This window comes from Pipra filicauda, unplaced genomic scaffold (genome assembly GCF_003945595.2).
Source record: "Pipra filicauda isolate LSUMZ 115617 unplaced genomic scaffold, ASM394559v2 scaffold28_size6257848_pilon, whole genome shotgun sequence".
NCBI lineage: Eukaryota > Metazoa > Chordata > Aves > Passeriformes > Pipridae > Pipra > Pipra filicauda.
This window is the reverse complement of record NW_024104409.1, coordinates 2,092,758-2,101,053: the sequence shown is the minus strand read 5'-3', so window position 1 is coordinate 2,101,053 and position 8,296 is coordinate 2,092,758. Positions and strand designations below refer to the sequence as shown.

At 39.7% G+C, this 8,296-nt stretch overlaps 1 long non-coding RNA gene across 1 annotated transcript; it reads right to left on the bottom strand.

Annotated features, from left to right (window-relative positions):
• Positions 1-2,823: 2,823 nt before the first annotated feature.
• Positions 2,824-7,435, bottom strand: LOC120323576. Its single transcript, XR_005564190.1, has 3 exons — positions 7,285-7,435; positions 6,256-6,507; positions 2,824-2,910 (listed from the first exon to the last, which is right to left on the bottom strand). It is a non-coding gene; the product is annotated as an uncharacterized LOC120323576 (long non-coding RNA).
• Between the last annotated feature and the right edge of the window lie 861 nt (positions 7,436-8,296).

Below are 8,296 nucleotides of genomic sequence, written 5' to 3'. Positions count from 1 at the left end.
GAAACTCAACAAGGCCAGGGCGCACCAAACTGACACCTTGCCCTAATATCAGAATCACCCACACTGGCTTAGGAAGAGGCAAACCTAGGCTAGCGTATATACTATTTTTTTTTTTTAATTTAAAGGACAATGTTGCAGAATAACCAAACTCTACCTTTTGAAAAGAATCAGTATTCCTAATTCTCCAGAAAAGAGTTACCAGTTAAAGTTAAACATGTAGGCAATATGCTAAAAGAAGGAAGTATACAAGTAATTGCATGTAAAACTAAAATAATTACAAGAATAGGAGAACTATCCCAAGCCAAGTGTACATCCAGGAAATCGGTGGTCAGCTGACCCTCTAAAGAATTACAGACATGCTGAATTACAGGCATCCACTCAAAATACAAAACACGTCTGAGGGTGATGGTGCCCTGGCAGAGGATTACAGCTTGAGGCAGTGTCCTCAGCTTTCTACCCCACTGGGTGGCTAGCCACACTGCTCCTCAGTGAGATACCATAGCCTTGGTGTGCTGGTAGACCTTAGGATGCTGTGGCACAACTCTATCAGAGCAATGCCCATCCTGTTTTGGGGTTTTTCCTGGTAGATATTTAATTACAAATAGGTAATAAATTCTAATACAGCCAAAGACCATAGTTTCTGTGGCAACAGCATTTAATTTTAGTAATTTCTCTTAGATGTTTATGAGTTGGAACTTCCACCCAAGTTGGAAGGACAAGGAGACTGTAGGCACTTTAGTCATTCCTGTTCAGCAACTCTGACTGTGCTTTACTGGTACTATGCAACTGCCATAATTAAGACATACTCATGTTTTAGATGAGATTAAGCCTTTTTTAAAGACCCTGTAATGAGTGAAATGATTGTCAGTAGAAGACAGAATCAAGTGCTCTTCCACTTATCTTTTTAACCATTGGAGATCTTGGAGCAGAGTAAAGAACAGAGGGGAGCTGATCTCAGGAGGAGTGGAGCTGATCTCAGGAAGAGTAGAGTTGGACTCAGAAGGTCAAAGAAAGAAAAATGGAAAGACCTTGCAGTTTTCCATTAAAATCAATCTGTAAAGGCTTTCCAGTATTGTCCATTTCAAGGCATATGGGAAAATTTGGTATCTTGGGAAAAGGCTAATCCTATGAACTGAACAACAGAAATAGTTGAAAAAACATCACTTTTGGATGTTTTTAATAGTGAACTGTACCAGTACAACTGTTGAGGCAAGGATTATACACGGTATTTAAAGTCAGTAAAATACCATATGTACATTCATATTTAATTAATTTCTGTTTTTAACCTGTCCCATAGCTCAGGATGCAACTATTCCTCATGAGTACAACTTTAAAAATACCTCAGTAATATAGAAACATGATTTGAATAGCAATTTCTGAAGGGAAGTAGGGTGTGGGGAGGAGTGGAACATGGAGAAAAAGGGAGAAGAGTGAATCCCACAAGAGCTTAAAGACACAGGAAATGGAGACATTTAAGAGCTAACCGTGGTAAATTTACATGAGGTAGAGAGTGAAACTCACACAATGCTTACCCATGACAGTGGAGTTTCTTGGCATGAATGTGTGACAGAGGGAGAACAGATACTGTTAAGGTGGATCAAATTTCTCCATATCCCATCTAGGTAGATACACCATATATTTTCTAGGATAGCAAAACTGGCTTAAGTAGTTCTTGTCCTTGCTGCCAGGTATCTTGTCTCATAGCTATGTGTTCCCACATCTACTGTGCAGTTTATTGCTCCTTCAGTTGCCAGTGCCACTCTAATTCAGACTATATATTAAAAGGAAAAAAAAAGAGCTATTATAGGTTATTATTTAATTTAATTATTTGGCAGTCCAATGTACAGTACAGCTCCATAGGACTGATACCAATGAGAAAGTGTATGTGTATAATGAGGAGAAAAAGCAGACAAGGGCAAAATATGGGTCTGGTTGCCTGTTAAACCAGTTTTGTCATAAAATAAAATGGATCGAGGAGCTACAGCTGTATTACTAGACTAGTCACCTGTAGAGAGATTGTTTTTCCTTTTTCTTTTTGCCCATCACAGAGGCTGAATGGCTTATTATGAGGGAAAGATTTGTTCTTTTGACAAAACTTCAGTAGCAAATAATTTCATGTGCATTAAATAATGCATCAAAGCACCCAAAATAAAAATGCTGAGAACTGTAATTGCAAAGAGGGAAAGATCAAGCGTGATTAGTAACTGCAAGTCATTAAAGTAGGCACGGCTGATAGACACAGCTTCTTTTCCTCCAGTCTTTGCTGGGAAAACTATGTGAATGGAATGAAAATGTGAAGTTGATGCACCAAATTTACATTAAGGTCTCTCCATGATTTAAACAGAACAAAAGGGTGGGCATGGCTCTTTTTGATTCAAATGTTTAATACTCAACAGATAAGTGATAAGCATTTTATTCACAGAACCACAAGTTTAACTACTGAAGTCTTAGCTGTGTAGCCACTGTTAGAGACCTGCATGTTGAGGAAGTGATGCTTTATCTGTTCTAGTGAGAAGCAGTTGCCAGACAAGGTCCTGGAAGAACTGAGTATTTTCACAGGATGTCTTACCCTGAGAAATGTTAGAGCTGTTGCTGAGAAAGGTCCATTTGTCAGAGACAGACCCTCAGAGGCTTTCATATTGTAATACTGAAGAGCATTCTGTACTGTCTTCTTATGCCATTTCCTTAGCCTGCAGGACTGCTGCTTAAAAGATGAATTTCTAAGATAAGTCCCATTGACATCTGCTGTTGTGAAAATGAAATAAAATGTATGAAAGTATCATGGAAAAAAAAATTCCTCCTGAGTGATTGAGCAGCAGAAGCAAGACAAGTGACATCACATTACAAAATATTTTCAGTTTCTTCGAGATACTTGTGCTTGCCTCTATCATCAAACTTGTAGGTCATTATCTACATGGAAAAGTATACAAAATGTATATTAGTTCAACAGAAAAGTTTCTTTTTTCCCCCAAGCATTTTGAGTTCACAGAATACGAAAAAGTACTTACAGATGGTACATTTCATCACTGTTAACAGTGTTGATGGAAATGCAGATGTTTGTAATTCAGCATCTTTGAAACAGATGACTAGACATTCGCTTACTTCTGCCCTTCCATTTTTAAACAGGAGTTCTGCTATTTAGACATCCTCTGTCCTTTCAAATGTGACATGAACCAAGCTGGGCCAAGGTTATTTTATTAACTTCTGCTTTTCAGCATTGGCAGCACTGAATTGATTTAACTAAACAAATCTTGCAAAAGCAGTTCAACTTTCTCTCTAGCACTGTCATGCATTTGTTAATTAGATTGATTTACGAAGTGGTGTAGTGTTTGTATTGCAGGCAGAGATAGAAGTCTCATTTTTGGAACAGTGTTCACACTCACGCAGTTGCCTGGAAATCATGATGAGTGTATGGAGGCACAGCTGTCCACCCAGGCAAACACAGTGGGAGCAATCCAGTTGAAGGCTCCTTCATGGAGGACTTTTCTTGCTGTGATAGAGTCTTATTTATATAACGAACACTTTCTGCTCACCCACTGTTCTGGTGACAGAATATAGAAATGTCATGATGCTCTTTCAGAGTGGGAAACTTTTGAACTGTCAAGCGCTTGAAAAAGAGGCAATGCCTACAGTGAGAGGTAATATTTTTTATTAGACTAGATGATGCACTGGTGAAGAACATGCTGGCTTTCATGAACACAAGAAGCCCTTCATCATACTGAGGGTGGGGCCCAGTTCATGCAGCCTGAATACCATCCAAGGCCATGGTTCCACATGATGAAAGGCTGGGTCCCAGAGCATAAAGTAGAGGATCAAAACCACTGCAGTTACTTGGCACAAAGTGGTGCAAACTCATAATGCCAGCTGAAGTGTAATACATATTTTGCAGAAATAATTTTGTCCAAGCATATTTTATAGTGGATCAGGTATCATCTGCCGGACCCCAACTACAAAGGACTACAACACTGGTGTAAACACCATCTCCTATGTTTTAACATGACAGAAGTGGTATTATATGCTGACACTTCATATGGATTAAATTTGTACTTTTAGATGATGCTGTAGCACAGATTTGGTATCAATGAGTGAAACAGTCTAAACCAAATGCGCTTCTTTTAAATTACCTGGTATTCCCACTGTAAACATAGGTGAAATGTGCACACCCCTACACTGAAATCCTGTGATACTTCTTGGTGGAGTGCTGATTTTATTCATCAGTAAAATGCTGAAACTTTGTAGTTCTAACTAGGTATGGATAAACAGCCTTCTGACCATCGCCAAATTTAGTAATGATGGAGAAAATTAGGTTTTGGTATGAGAAAAAAGAAATACATTTAGTGAAGTTCACATCTGATACTGATAGTTTCCTACATGGGGAAATCCATCAGAACATCCAAACAGGCCTACCTATATTTCTACAAATATGGTGGAGTGGTGTGCAGTAGAAAAGTATTTTTATGGAGTTAAATTCCTCCCACATAGACACTTTTATATGATTCAGGGTAATGGATATGTGTTTGTCTGCCTTGAATGACAATGAAATGCTGCCGAAGGAAGACAAGAAAAAAAAAATCCAGAATTACCAAGGAATTCAGAATTACAAAAGGGTTGTCTCAGAGAGGAACTGTATGAATATACCTGCATTAAAGTTTTTCAGACTTACCTCCACTCCAGTTTGTATTTTTGCCAGTGGGAGAAGGATAGAATTTGCTAGTTCCCATCACAGGATGAAACTGCTCCACCCATGTGGTTTTAATAACAGGGATTCATTAATAATTGTCGCTGGTTTATTAATGTCACATAATCACATATGGAATCAGTACCAACATTACAACAGATAAACCAGAATGCTAACAAACACCTACAAATGCCTGAGCAACCTTCTATGAGTAATCCCCAAAATTTCAATCCCCTCCCAGATGCACAAAGCTACAGGCACCCATAACTCACATGTCCCATGCCAACGGGGTGATGCCTTGCGTTGTCAGGCCAGGTTTCTCTTCCCTTATCATGAAACTGAATGCTTTGTTTAGATTTCTTTTGAAGCTGACTCAATTTTTTTTTTTTTCAGAAGTCTCTTGGTAATTTCCTGGTTACTATTTAATCCAGCTGATGGCCATCTCTTAAGCAAACTTCATTACTGTTATTTTCCTCTTTTGCATGACCTGCTTTGGGGCAAATGCCGTTGCAGGTGTTTTTGGGGAGCCTGTTCACTCACACTTTTCCCACTTGCATCCCGTCATATCAGCAACTGTTACCCATTCTATGGCACTGAGATGGGGACCATGCACATTGACCCTGTCTCCCAGATGAGGAGCCACAAGTTTCACCCAACACCTCCATCCCCACTTCTGAGCCACTTGGTCTCAGCCAGGATGGCATTCGTGCACATTTAGGATGCAATTCAGTTCCTCCTAAGATGAAACAGCCAGAAGAGATCAGAAACCTGCACTGTAGGCATCTAAATAAGGGTCCCAGCTCCAACCTTTAAAGAATGTATACTTTGTTTAAAACATTTTACTAATTATGAAGCTAGAAATGAGGCTGACCTGGCTTGTTCTGCACAGTTGAAGCTAACTGTAAGATGCATGTGAGGTATGAAGTATATCATGAGAACTTCTCTTCCTGAAATTGCTTATATGTTGTCCTAACTTCACTGAGTTTAGTTACAGCTCTGATTTCCTCCCACTTTTCTTTGTGTGGCCCAAGGACTTCTGTAACAGCTATGTAAGGGATTTGGGGTTTGGCCTTAAAGTGTCCTACACATGGTTGAGTCTGTGCCAAGACTTTGTTAGCCAGTGCTTGTTTGTACACTCCCTTCCTTTCCGGCAACACGTACAGTGTCAGAGCCTAGTTTCACACTTGGTGGTAGCACTGCCTAAGCTGTTTTACTAGCTTAGTTCATACCCCTCTGTTCATGACTTCTTGTTCCCGTTGCCTCCTCAAACCACCCTTGCAGCAGCTTGCACAGCTAGGTTGTGAACCAAGTGGTGGAACAGGGACAGCTTGGGATGATTCAGAAAAAAATAGGTTGTTTTCCAGCCAGATCAGTTTACCATGCAGCTGCACACACACACCTGATTTGGCACAGTAAAGGGATAACACAGGCGTGAGAATTTGCAAGGGGAATGGGAGCTCCATAAAGCATTAATTCCATTCAAAACAATGTCTGTGTAACCATGTCCTCTGAGGACACAAATTAATTTAAATGAATAAGAAAATCTTGCTAGGGATATTTCTCAGGTGCTGCATTACCTGTTACTGAAGCTCCAGCTGTGCCTTCCGGATGAACTGCACAATATTTTCCAACTCCCCAACATTTGGAAGGGACACTGGAGAGATCTGGCCCTGCACATTTCTTGAGCTTCTTAGTCCTGCTGCTCTCAGGAGGAGCTGAGATTTTGCAATACTTCATAGATGTCACTATCTTCTCAGGGCTCAGATACTAAAGTAAATCTGGGGAGTGCACTGCCATCAGTAGCATACCACAAACCTGGTTCATGTGCTCTGGAAAAAAAGGATGTAGTGGTATATAGCGAACAGCTTTTGCAGCAGCCACACTTGTGTTAAGAAATGCAGTCCCTGAGCCTTTATTGTTTAACCACTTCTTCCAAGACATAGTTTATAACTGATGCCTCAGTATTTACTCTTGTTTAACCCTATTAATTAAATATTTGGCAGCAGGAGCCTTCTGCTTTCATTCCCTAAATATATATATCATCCACACTGAAATATCTATACCATTTTGTTGCTAATTTGAGCAGGTAAGAGGGATTTTCCATATGTATTATTTTCTTTCAAAAGAGTCCTCTGTTGAAACAGAAACATATCCATGAAACCATGGAACTTTTGCTAACAAATTAGTTGCTTTTTGGTAAAGGAAAAAGAATGATAAGGAATGTCAAAGTTTTAATATAATAGTATTGAGAGATCATATTAGATACTACTGTACATAGTACCACATCACATTATATTATTTTTCTTTTACTGCATAAATGAGAACGTCAGCTGTTTCTAATATCATTGCATGATGCTACATTACTTTTCAAAGATATTAAAACCAGCTGGTTTTCAGGTCAGGTTTGTAGCTGAAAAATTATGCTGAATTGTTACTGAAAAAAATTTCCTACTGTGTGTGCATCTTATACCAGCAAAATTAAATCCTAACACACAGAACCTATTTGAGACCCTACAAATTACAGAACTGATCTGGAACAAACGCACTTTAAGAATTTAAGAAATAAGGTTTCAGACTAGCCCGCCCTAGTGTGTAATTTCACTTACTGTGTTAAATGATGTGAGCCTTGTTTGGATATTACTGCAGTATCTCCTACCATTCTCCATGGCTGCTTCAAGGTACCTTTCTGGGCAGCTTTTCAAAAACACCAGCAGAAACCTGTCCTCGCAGGACTTCACCCGGCAAAATCCTTTAGACCAGATAAAATCTAAAGTGCCTGTAAGATGTAGGACAACCAGTTATGAGAAAGGCAGTTTCTTTCACAACACAGAAAACACAATCCAGGTGTCTACTTAGTTATTTGTGAATTAGACACCAATTTGTGAATCCACAGTGGGCGGCAAAAGCTCGAAGAATAAAATACCGGGTGTGCCCAGGTTGCCAGATGAGTTTGGGTTTGAAGCTGTTTTCAAGCACAGACTTGTCATTGAGCTTCATTGTGTGCACAAAAGTACAGAGTTTATCCTGGCTCTGGAGTCTGCTGGAAACAGAATTTAAGTAGATCCAAACTCTCATTAATAATATCTATGCAAATGGCCAAAAGCCAAACCAAATCAGCTTTCCATTTCACAGCATCAACCAGCAGTCAGACTTGCGATGAAATTCATCTTGCGGGGGCTGAGGAACATGTGCAAATAAAAATGGGTGAGAAGCAGCTGATAATTATTTAAAATTTGTGTCTTGCAGCTTGGTTGTCTTCTTACACTAGCTTGACACAGGTATGGGTTCACTGAGAAAGGCAGACTTGTAGGTGTTGCGGTACTACAAAGCAACACCATTATATAGGGAAAAAACCTTTGTGAACGAGGGCTTCAGGTTGTGTTATTTTCAGAACATTTAACATGTAGAGTATGTGAATTACACTGGAGCTTTGGCTACTGGTAGCATTTCATAGTATCACACAATGACAGCGTGGTTGAGGTCAGAAGTGACCTTTAAAGATCATCTAGTTCAACTCCCTTGCCACGGACAGGGACATTTTTCAACAGATCAGGTTGCTCAGAGCCCCATCCAACCTGGCCTTGAACACAGGGATGGGGCCAGTGCCTCACCATCCTC